This window comes from Pleurodeles waltl, chromosome 3_2 (genome assembly GCF_031143425.1).
Source record: "Pleurodeles waltl isolate 20211129_DDA chromosome 3_2, aPleWal1.hap1.20221129, whole genome shotgun sequence".
NCBI classification, from domain to species: domain Eukaryota; kingdom Metazoa; phylum Chordata; class Amphibia; order Caudata; family Salamandridae; genus Pleurodeles; species Pleurodeles waltl.
The window spans coordinates 41719412-41731564 of record NC_090441.1 but is presented as its reverse complement, the minus strand read 5'-3'; the positions used below and the strand labels follow the sequence as shown (position 1 = coordinate 41731564).

The 12153-nt window shown below is 47.1% G+C and overlaps 1 protein-coding gene across 1 annotated transcript in view; it reads left to right on the top strand.

Annotated features, from left to right (window-relative positions):
• Positions 1-11159, top strand: part of UBE2G1 (ubiquitin conjugating enzyme E2 G1) — a 296237-nt gene extending 285078 nt beyond the window's left edge. The window contains exon 6 of the mRNA XM_069226696.1: positions 10038-11159. The gene's annotated coding sequence lies outside the window, so the exon portion shown is untranslated. The remainder of the gene's footprint in view (positions 1-10037) is intronic.
• Positions 11160-12153: the final 994 nt, after the last annotated feature.

Genomic DNA, 12153 nt, shown 5'->3' with positions numbered 1-12153 from the left:
AGATCTGTTCTCTCAGCAGGAGTGGTGTCAGACAAAAATAAGGAGACCTTCGAGGGTGGGCCAAGCACCTAGTGCACTCGCCTGCAGCTTGGGCCCACAATTGTAAGGAGAGGGAATAACAGCTGTTATTGCCTGCAGGAGCACTTAATTTTGCCTAATTTCATGGCAGAATGGTTTAGATATCTGGTAAGGGAAGTTCCCTCAATCTTGGGGAAAACTGTGGATGGGTGTTTATAGGAGCAACATAGCAATACAGTACAGATAATCCTCCCTTAAGGGCTGCATAAGATACTGAATAATCCCCACCACTGGCAGTCGCTTGGGGCTGCATCCTAGTCCTTTGCCCACCATGCCACCTCGGTTTGAACCCAGCCATGTGCATATCAGTCTTGACCCCCCTCCTCCTCCTCCTCATGGAAACAGTTCACCATAACTCCCAAGCCAGGTCCTCCCTGAATCCGAATACAAGCCATTCTGATGGATACAACTACCTGTGGATTCCTCACCTCATGAATACTCCCATGGCGCCAGCATTCGACGGAAATCTTCTTACTAGTCTCTGCACGTCGACGAGGACGTCACTCTAGCCCACGCGACGCCGTCTGACGTCATACAGGCAATAAGAGGTCCTCGACGACGTGCGGACGTCAGTTCCCTTTTTTCCGTGCATTCGAAACGGTTATCTTCGAGGGAGCAACTGTTACTCTTGCGGTTACAGTGTATATCTTGCTGCGTAGTCTTTCGCTGTGGTAATAATGTCGCAGAGAGAGTCTGGATTTAAGCCTTGTCGTGAGTGTGGAGGCAAGATGTCGGTGACTGATCCTCATTCCGATTGCCTTTGGTGTTTGAGCTCCGACCACGACGTCTCGACTTGTGATTCATGTCAGCACATGAATCCAAAGGCCCTCAAGGAACGTGAGGCGAAGCTGTTTATGGCCAAGTCAAAGGAGAAACATCACAAGAAGTCTTCTTCCCCAAGACATCGGCGTCATCGAGACTCCCGGCGCCGTAGAGAATCTCGGCGTCATTCAAAGGAGACTCGTTCCAGGTCTTCGGATCGGCGCCGAAGGACATGGGAGGTCAGTCCCACGGTTACGCCGCATCCTTCGACGCCGTTGCCCTCTCCGGCGTCTCCAACTTCACCTGGACAGGCGTCGGTGATTGAGGTATTGGAGCCTCAAGTGTTTTCTCCGGCGCAGACGCCGAGGCCGGCGTCGGGGTCTCCTCCGAGACAGGCACCCCAGTATCCGGCTTTTCCCACCCCTGGAGCCGATAGTTCCGCATTCTTGAATGCGATGTATGCCATCTTCCAACAGATGGCTCCAGGGGGTGCTCCGGCTGGGCCTTTGGCCTTTTCTTTGGGTGATCCTGCGCCTCTTCGGCCTGCACCCTTTATGCCCTTTCTCCCGTTTGGGAACGTGGGCTCGGCGCCAGTGTCGGCGCCGGTGGCCGCTCCGGTGGCTTCAGAAGGATTGGCCCCGGGGATTTCCATCCCGTCGACGTCGGGATTTCGGCCTGTGACTCCGGTGGGTCCATCTGCTTCAGCTGCTCTTCCGATCTTCGACTTCGGCGGAGGCATTGTCGACTCCGCGTATTGAGCAACGACTTCATTCAAGGAGACGTGCTCTCCGTGTATTAGAAGAGCAGGAGTACCAACGAGCCCTAGAGGAAGGAGAGCTAGAGGACTCGGGTGATGGGCTGCGTGGACTGGAGTCGGCCAGTGGGCTGGACACTTCCCCTGAGTGGGACCTTTCGTCCCCGGGGGAATATACGGAGGAGGCTGCTTCCTTTCATGCAGTGGTACGGAAGGCAGCTAGTTTTTTGGACCTGCCTTTGCCGATGGTGGAGGCAAAACAAAACCTTTTAACAGAGGTGTTACATCCGGCCTCAGCCGCGGCAGAGCCTCTGTTACCATTTAATGACGCTCTGCTGGATCCGGTGTTAGAGGTGTGGAAGAGGCCGGCATCTTCCCCAGCAGTTCACAGAGCCGTGTCCAGGAGGTATCGGACGGCTCCAACTGACCCTGGTTTCCTATCTAGGCACCCTACGCCGGAGAGCTTGGTGGTGCAGGCCTCCTGTTCGTCCAAGTCAGCGCCTGGTTCTTTTCCGACGGTGCCTGGGGACAGAGATTCAAAGAAGCTAGAGGCGCAGTCGAAGAAGATTTTTTCATCCTGCAGTCTGGCGTTAAAAGCCACCAATGCAACCTGTATCCTGGGGAGGTATATTCATGCTCTGATGGATGACATTTCCTCTTCGTTTACAGAGCTTCCCCAGGGTCTTTTGGATCTTGTCTCAAATGCCCAGGCTGCTGCGACCCAAATTATCCAGACGGGACTGGATACCACCGACTCGGTAGCCAGGGCAATGGGCACAACTGTGGTGGCAAGGAGACAGGCCTGGCTCCGTAACTCGGGCTTTTCTGCAGATGTACAGTCCACATTGTTGGATCTCCCGTTTGATGGGGACAAACTGTTTGGAGCTAAGGCTGATTCGGCCTTGGAACGTTTTAAGGAAAGCAGAGCCACGGCTAAGTCGTTAGGGCTCCAAGCTCCTTCTTCCACGGCCTCTTCCAGATTCTTCAGGAGGTTTCGTGGATTTGGGCGTGGCTCTTCCTCCTCTTCCTTTCAGGGGAGATATCAGCAACCTGCTTCTTCCCATCCCTATAGATCTTTCAGGGGGAGAGGTAGGGTCCGCACCAGAGGAGCCTCTCAGCAGCACTCTGCCTCTTCCTCATCCTCTGGCGGGGTGCAGCAGGGGAAGCAGCCTTAGGCTTCCACCATTTCCCACTCACTCCTCTCCTGTAGGGGGAAGATTACAGCATTTTCTCACCAAATGGAAGACTGTTACATCGGACACTTGGGTTCTCAGTGTTGTGGGAAAAGGCTACACCCTTCCCTTTTGGGAGTTCCCGCCCCTCATCCCGCCCCGCCCTTATTGTTCAGAAGAACACCTCCTGTTGTTAGAACAGGAGGTGAAAGTCCTCCTTTCAAAGGGCGCGGTGGAGTTGGTCCCGGAGCAGGAAAGGGGTCGAGGAGTTTACTCAAGGTATTTCCTGATTCCCAAGAAGGATGGTCGTTTGAGACCAATTCTGGACCTGAGGATCTTGAATTGGTTCCTCAAGCAGGAAAAGTTCAAGATGCTGACCCTAGCACAGGTGCTTTTGGCGTTGAACATGGAAGACTGGATGGTGTCTGTCGACTTGCAGGATGCTTACTTTCATATCCCGATACTCAAGTCACACAGGAAGTATCTCCGGTTTGTGGTGGGATCGCAACACTATTAGTTTGCGGTCCTTCCGTTTGGTCTTACTTCAGCACCTCGAGTCTTCACGAAGGTGATGTCGGTGGTTGCGGCAGAACTCAGAAGGAAGGGGATAGCAGTATTCCCTTACTTGGACGACTGGTTGATCAAAGCCAAGTCCCCGGAGCTTGTGTCGCATCATCTGCAGTCAACAACCCAGTTGTTGTTCGACCTGGGTTTTTCGGTGAACGAGCCCAAATCTCACCTAGAGCCCTCTCAGCGCCTCCTGTTTATAGGGGCAGTACTGGATACAACATTGGGTCGGGCCTTTCCTCCGCCTCAGCGGATTCAAGATATTCAGGATTTGGTTCCAATGTTTCAAAATGGAGCGGTAGTTCCAGTCCTCAAGGTCCTTCGTCTGCTCGGTCTTTTTGCCTCCTGCATTCTGTTGGTCACGCATGCTCGCTGGCACATGAGGGCTCTTCAGTGGTGCCTCCGAAGGCAGTGGTCTCAACACAGAGGGGATCTAGAGGGTACTGTCAAGATCTCCAGAGATGCTGCTGTGGATTTGAAGTGGTGGATTGCAAGCAACAATCTTTCACAAGGAAAGCCGTTCCAGCAGTCGCCACCAGTGGCCACAGTCATAACGGATGCTTCCACTCTAGGGTGGGGAGCTCATCTGGGGGATCTGGAGATCAAAGGTCTTTGGTCTCCAGAGGAACAGATGTTTCACATCAATCTGTTAGAGTTACGGGCTGTACGTCTGGCTCTCAAGGCCTTCCTCCCTTCCCTTCGTGGTCAGTCGGTACAGGTCCTAACGGACAATACTACCACGATGTGGTACATAAACAAGCAGGGAGGAGTGGGGTCGTACCTTCTCTGCAGAGAAGCTCTTCGACTATGGTCCTGGGCAAAGGACCATCGGATTTGCTTGATAGCAAACCATCTGGCCGGAGTTTTGAACGTGCGTGCGGACAGTCTCAGTCGCCATTTCTCGGCAGACCACGAGTGGCGTCTCCATCCAGATCAAGTCCGTTTAATCTTCCAGAGGTGGGGGTTTCCTCGGGTAGATCTGTTCGCCACTCGAGAGAACGCGCATTGTCCGTTGTTCTGCAGCCTTCAGTATCCGATGCAGGGAGCGTTGGGGGACGCGTTTCAAATAACCTGGTGCGGCCAGTTGCTTTACGCGTTTCCTCCCATACCCTTGATTCCTCGAGTATTGAGGAAGATTCGCCAGGACCGGGCTCTAGTCATCCTAATAGCTCCGGATTGGCCAAGGAGGGTATGGTATTCCGACCTTCTCCAACTCTCAATGTGCCCGCCGCTCCGTCTCCCTTTCAGGGCAGACCTCCTCTCGCAGTCGCAGGGGCAGGTTCTACACCCCAACCTCCAGAGTCTGCACCTACATGCCTGGAGATTGAACGGGGCAACCTGAGTTCCTTCTCTCTCCCGCCTGAGGTAGTGGATGTTCTATTAGCGGCCAGGCGACACTCCACTAAATCTATCTACGCTAATAGGTGGTCTAAATTTGTTGCGTGGTGTGGAGAGAGGCAGATTGATCCTTTGCATGCTCATCTATCGGACGTTTTGTCTTTTGCTCTGTCTCTAGCGCAGAAAGGTTGTGCAGTGGCTACCATTAAGGGTTATTTATCGGCCTTGTCAGCCTTCATATGTCTTCCAGACCAACCATCTTTATTTAAATCCCCTATTGTTATCAGATTCTTGAAAGGTCTTCTAAATCAATATCCTCCAAAGCCATTCGTTATGCCGCAATGGGATTTGTCCTTGGTCCTGACTTTCCTTATGGGGTCCCCTTTTGAACCTATGCATTCTTGCCCCTTGAGGTATTTGGTTTTTAAAACAGTCTTCCTGATAGCTATAACATCAGCGAGGAGAGTGAGTGAGTTGCAGGCCTTATCAGTAAAGCCCCCTTATACAACTTTTTATGGGGATAAGGTGGTGTTGAGGACCAAGGCTGCTTTCCTCCCGAAGGTTGTTTCACCCTTCCATTTGGCTCAGGCAATTACTTTGTCCACGTTCTATCCTCCGCCTCATCCTTCCAAAGAGGAAGAAAGACTGCACCGTCTGGACCCAAAGAGAGCATTGAGCTTCTTTATTGATAGAACAAAGGATTTCAGGCTGGAGGATCAGCTGTTTATTGGATACGTGGGCAAGAGGAGAGGAAAGGCAGTCCACAAGAGAACACTATCCAGGTGGGTTGTTCTTTGCATTAAAATATGTTACTCTTTGGCAAAGAAGGATCCTCCTGAGGGCATTAGAGCTCATTCCACCAGAGCTAAGTCGGCCACTTCGGCCTTGGCCAGAGGTGTTCCTGTGGTCGACATCTGCAAGGCCGCAACTTGGTCGTCCCTTCACACTTTTGCAAAACATTACTGTTTGGATTCTGAGGTTAGAAGGGACGGCCATTTTGCACGGTCAGTGCTGCAGGATTTCTTGGTTTGACCATTTAGGCACCCACCGCCGGGCGTGGTACTGCTTTGGGACTCTATTCATGAGGTGAGGAATCCACAGGTAGTTGTATCCATCAGAAGAACGAGTTACTTACCTTCGGTAACGACTTTTTTGGTGGATACATTAGCTACCTGTGGATTCCTCACGGTCCCACCCGCCTCCCCGTTGCCTTTCTGGACTTACCAAGTAATCCTTGAGTGCGCTCCTCTTGGTCTTTGAGGGTGCAATAGATGTGTATATAATATATTTATATATATGTATATATCTTTGTGTATATACTTGGTGTGTGTATATATTTTAAAAGAGAGAGTTTTATATATATATGTATATAAAAAGATTTTCAGTTATTCATACAATGTTGTGTATTTTTACAATATAATGGATGTTGCCTTGCTCTTTCATTGCATTGCCTGGTTGTTCTCATGCACGTAAAAAATGATTGGTACTGACGTCCGCACGTCGTCGAGGACCTCTTATTGCCTGTATGACGTCAGACGGCGTCGCGTGGGCTAGAGTGACGTCCTCGTCGACGTGCAGAGACTAGTAAGAAGATTTCCGTCGAATGCTGGCGCCATGGGAGTATTCATGAGGTGAGGAATCCACAGGTAGCTAATGTATCCACCAGAAAAGTCGTTACCGAAGGTAAGTAACTCGTTCTTTAGGACTAGTTTCACCCTGATAATGGCTCATTAGCCAGGTATAGTTTGGTTCCAGTGGCAGAGTGAGCAAAGGACCGAGATTGTGCCAAACCCTTCACACTTAGGGCGTTGACTGCAGCAACAGCAAGGTAATGGATGGAATGCTTGAATTAATATCAGCCACTGGCTGTGGCGTAATGGGTATGCCCAGACATGGGTCCCATACTCCCTGTGCCACTGGAATCAAGTTATACCTGAATGATGAGCCATAATAAGGGTGAAACCGGTCCTAGGTTACTTGCATTCCTGTTCATGAAGGGCTTGGCCTGGCAGTTCAGGCTGGAATGCTGCAATGAGAAGCAGAGTCGATACTGGTGTGCATATGGCTAGGTCCCAACTAAGGTTGCATGGCGGGCAATGGATTGGGATGCAGCCCTGAGCAATCGCCTGTGGCTGAGATTAATTAAAGTATTACATCCATCATTTTATTTTTTGATGCCCCAGTGTAATCTGCGACATTCTTCAGGGATCCTTGCTGAGCTCCACACTCATCAACAACTACCTGACCCTCTCGCCAACATTATTTGTACATAGGATTCTGCATCCTTTCATATGCAGACGACATCCAGCTCATCACCTTCCACCCAGCAGAAGACACCTCAGAACTCCCAAGCAAACTTAGTCAGCTGCATGTCTAAGGTTATGGAAAGGATGAAAATCAACTGCTTTAAACTGACCGGCAGTAAGGCAGACTTTTTTTTTTTTTTTTTTTTACAAAAAAGATCTCTGGTTATCACCAGGTGACTGACAACAGAATCTTGATGACCAACCATGTCAACATGGTCAAAACAACCTGCTTCCACATCCTCATTTTACTCATGGTCTTCAGGTTGCTCCTGCTTGACCCCCAAGGTCCATCACACAAGTGGTCATCACCAGCAGACTGGACTGCTTCCATGAGAAGCAGGGTCAAGACTGGTGTGCATATGGCTAGGTCCCAACTGAGGTTGCATGGCAGGTGATGGACTGGGATGCAGCCCTGAGTGATCGCCCGTGGCTGAGATTAATTCAAGTATTACATCCATCATTTTATTTTTTGATGCTCCAGAAGACCCTTTGTCTACATCACTTGTCAGCTTGCCAAGAAGCTCCAAGTCGTACACAAGGCAGATGCAAGACTCTTGCGCAAACTATCCCACAGCACCCACATATCAAAATAACTCATACACTTCCACTGGCTTCCTAGCCACAGATGCACCCTCGTTAAAATGAAAAAAACACCCCCACTCCCACCCACCCACCAGCTGCATCCAGTTCCACACCAACCAGACACATTTCTAAAACATTTCAATCAGTACAACAATGCAGAATATTCTACTGAATTTTCTTACATCTAGACTGAAGACTATTGTATTTCTTCCAGTTATTGCTGTGTGCTTAAAGAATGATAACTGTAGCAGGATGGGTAGCTTGTTTTACTGTATTATTGATGTATGGTCTTACTGGAATCCAGCATCTTCATTCTAGTGAGCAACGTCAAATGATAGCTATCAAACACTCGGGGCTCGTGTAATGCATCCAAAGCAGTACGAGCAGTGCCAAGGAAGTTTAGGATATTGTGAAAGATTGCAAGCTCTACCACCATCACCCTCTCACTGGACCTCACCACCCAGCTGTCCCTCTTAATCAGTCAAAAGGTCACCAGTATTGGCGATCACTTCAGACCCCAATTGGACCCATCCAGTCTCACAGCAATCCTGCCCATCACAGTCACTACCCACAGGAGTATTCTGACCACCTGGCCCACCATAAGCATTCTAGAAACTGCAGACACCACGCAGTCCGTACACCGCAGAGCACGCCACAGACCACTGCCCTCCTCACGTCCTCACCAAAGGACTGGCTCAGCACTCACCCTGATCTACTCAGTTTACATGGCCATCTTCTTGGATACCTGGAAACATGCCATAGTAACCTTCCCACTCACAAACCCCTCTTCCAAAAACATTAGAAGACGCAAAGAGACTATCCAACTAGTGGCATATCTCCCTGCTACCTTACCTGGCAAAAGCCATAGAAAGAATGATAAACACATAGCCACTCACCTCACCGACAACCGCTTCCTTGACACCATTCAGGCCCAGCCACATCACGGAGGCCACCTTCAACGCTGTTACATACAACGTCTGACTGATCATGGGCAGAGGAGAAACATTTGCCCACATGCTGGTGGATCTATCCGTGCCTTTGACAGTCTCCCACCTCATCAAACAACTGCACACAGCCAGCATTAGAGGATCTGCACTGCATCGGATCTGCTCCTTCCTTATAAGGCAGCACCCAGTCAGTCAGCTTGGCTCCCTTCACCTCGACTGCCACCAACCTCATCTGTAGAATGCCTCACCTTGTGCAACTTTTATGTGGCCCCATTCGCTGACATCATGCATGCCCACAAAGTCCACGTCCTATCCTAAACAGATGAAACCCTGCTCTTGCTTCCCCTCTCTGACAAGGCACCAAACACCTGAACCAACTTCTCAGTCTGCATGATTGAAGTCACCAGATGGATGAACAACAACTCAACACAGACAAGACAGAAATAGTAATCTTCAGCAAAGACACCTCACTTTGGGACTCCACCTATGGCCTCCTTAAACTCAGACCTACACCCTACCAGTCAACCTATGCAAAGAACCTCTGAATAATAAACAGCCGGCTTACTATGATCAGGCAAATGAACCCAGTCTCTGCCTCCTGCTTCCACACACTCCAGATACTTAGATTTTCAAATGGCTCACCATCAACACTTGCATACCCATTACCCAAGCCCTCCCCACCAGAAAGTTGGACTACAGCAAAGCTCTGTGTCAGAACTGACGCACAACTGATCAACCAGCTCCTAACCATACAAACCTCAGCAGCTAGACTCACCCTCAAACTACCACCAGCACCTCCCACTGCACCCACATTACCCTGCACCTCAAATAAGTCCATTGGCCCTCATTCCACGAACAAGCACTCTTCAAATTCCTTGCACATACAAAGGTTTGAACAACATTGGCCCTAATTACCTCAAAAACTGCATAAACATCTACAACCCTACCAGATCCCTCCACTCTGCTGGGCTCGTACTAGCACACATCTCCACACATATGCAGCGCTAGATCTGGCGGTCGTGCCTTCAGCTACCTTTCACACAAACCCTGGACCCACCTGCCCGTTCATATCAAAGCTGCCTCCACAGCTCTTGAATTCTGCAAGAAACTGAAGACACAGCAAGTAGCCTTCCTAAGGTGTAACTTGATATGTTTTCTCTCTATGGACTTATCGAAACCTTCTTGTTTTTGTTGTTGTTTTTTTTAACTGAAATCTAAAGTTAAGTCAGATTTGCTTGTACTGTAAATAAATATAGTAGCATTTAAGTTCTGATCTTACCTGTGTAACAGTGAAGCTGCAAAGACAGCTTTGCTAGTTTATCAAGTGTTGTTAATCAAGTGTTAAATGAAGTACAGATATTATGTGGTGAAATCCTCGAATAATAGGGAAACAATTACAAGGATAAATAGGAGTTGAACCCACATGTAACACGTACATTGTGTTTGTATTACAAATGGCTTGATGTGAAAATGCTAAATGACTCAGTAGGAGTTGCGATACTAAAATTAATCTATTTTCATTTTATTTTAGGTCTCTTATTGAGAAATGTGGCACTGTTTTTCCTGCATTCTACCCACCTGTTGCTGGACTTCTGTTATAACAAGTTGGCAAATGCTGGCTCTAGGCTGCAATAAAACATGCCGGTTGAGAATGGCTGAAGTGAGCCTTACAAGTGCCAACTCAAAAGATGATTTTGCATTTTAGATTCTAAATGAACTGCTTGAACCTTCAGGAAGAATTGTAAAGATCTGTACATAGCACAACATGGTCAGGATAATATATATATGTATACACTTCAGCAGCACATCTGCAGATACTACTTGAACCAAATCATGAGTTCTCAGTTAGGACAAGAATCATGTAAATTCCCAATGATTTTAGCAGGTTTCATTTCTCTCACTCCTAACGTTTGTTTGAAAATGTCTTATGAAGCATACGATGTCCGATTACCAAATTGGGTGTGAAGTTTTATCATTTTGACCTGTTGTGGTTTCTTCAGTTATTCACCAATTCAACCTAAGTATTCGTCTCTGAATGAAAAGTGCCCAATTGCTACCTCCAGGTGATGCACTGCTGCTCCATCGCATCCCCATCGGCTCCGAGGGAGAGTGTTCCCTTGTTCATTCTAGGTATAACCAAGTATCTTAATGAAAAGACTTGATTTTAATGGCAGAGTTTGTTACTGGGTGCGTTTTTTCTTTTATACTCTGTTTCACACTATTTTGTGTGGACATAGCAATTGTATTTCTGGCTCTCGATGGCATCATGATACCTGCTCTTTTAAAGACTGAGATGTATTGTTCGCTTGTTCTCTGGTTAGGAAGCGAACCCTGCAAATCTGAGCTTTTAGATTTGTTTGGGTTCCTACACTTTTGTTTTGTCTGGTACCTCGAAATGATTTTGAATAAACAAGGCATGCACAGTTAGGTTTTTGTTTGAAAACAGTGACATTAAACTTGGTATTAAAGAATTTGGTAGTGCCCCTTCTCCCTTTTCTCCTTCCTCTTGGACTTTTTTGCTATTTTATTCTTCCACTGCAGTTTCTTCGCCTATTGTACAAAGAAAAAATTGCGATGTATATTTCCATGTAATTTGATTTGGGAATTTTGTCACTTGTGTTGAGTTCTTCCAAAATATAATTTTTTTCCAATACATGGTTTTCACGTTTCTTGACTGGCTTTGAATTTTCAGTTGTATAAAGTAAATAAAATGGAAAAGAAAATAACAAAAGGTGCAAAAGAAGGTCTCTCACACAAAGTACATAAACTATATTATTGCATTCATTATTTTTATAATAGGAACAAGGCACCTGAACATATTTTATGATTATACTTATAAGCAACAGTCATAGAGGTAAGGTTATCTTCATGAAGTTGTATATGCAGAAAGTCCATAAAATTGTCTACTTTGTAATATTCATGATGTGATCTATTTTCTCTATATACAGTACATCTATATTAGTTTTAGATAGCCTTCACTTCATACATATGTAGTTTCTAAGCGCTGTAAATACCAAATGTTACTGTTACTCTATTTATTGCACTTACTCTACTCTCTGAAAGATGAGGTTGAGCTTGCCTTGGTAGAAATCACAGCTATGGCCTTCAAATCACATTTATCAGTTGTGACATTGAAATGAAGATGAATAAAATCCTCTTCATAATTAAATCTGCTTTAGTTTATTCAGGATAAAAGGTACATGAAACACCCCAGCCAACAGACGTCTTCTCCGTAGCTCCCTCTTCTTAACTGTCAGATCACCCTTAGTTACTGTCACGAGATTCCTGTGACGTACATTCTACGCACAGAATGCCACACATTTCCCTCCCTTCATCAACAAAATAAGAAATGCAACATTAACAATAGTTAAGGGCACCTAAGTAAAATGACAACATATAAACATATAAGAACACATAAAATAAACAGGCATAAATACTAAACAAAGTCATCTGAAATTTTAGGGCGTTTGATAATTCTTGAAGGTTTCCTTGGTATAAAGTGATTGTCCACATTATTGTGTTTTCCTCTACACCATCTCCCTCAGATTTACTTTCTCCACATGCAGTTTTTACTTTGACCACTCTCCCAATATTCCACACTTTGTGATCTTCCGTTCTTACAGCATTTCCCAGAACTTTCTTAACTT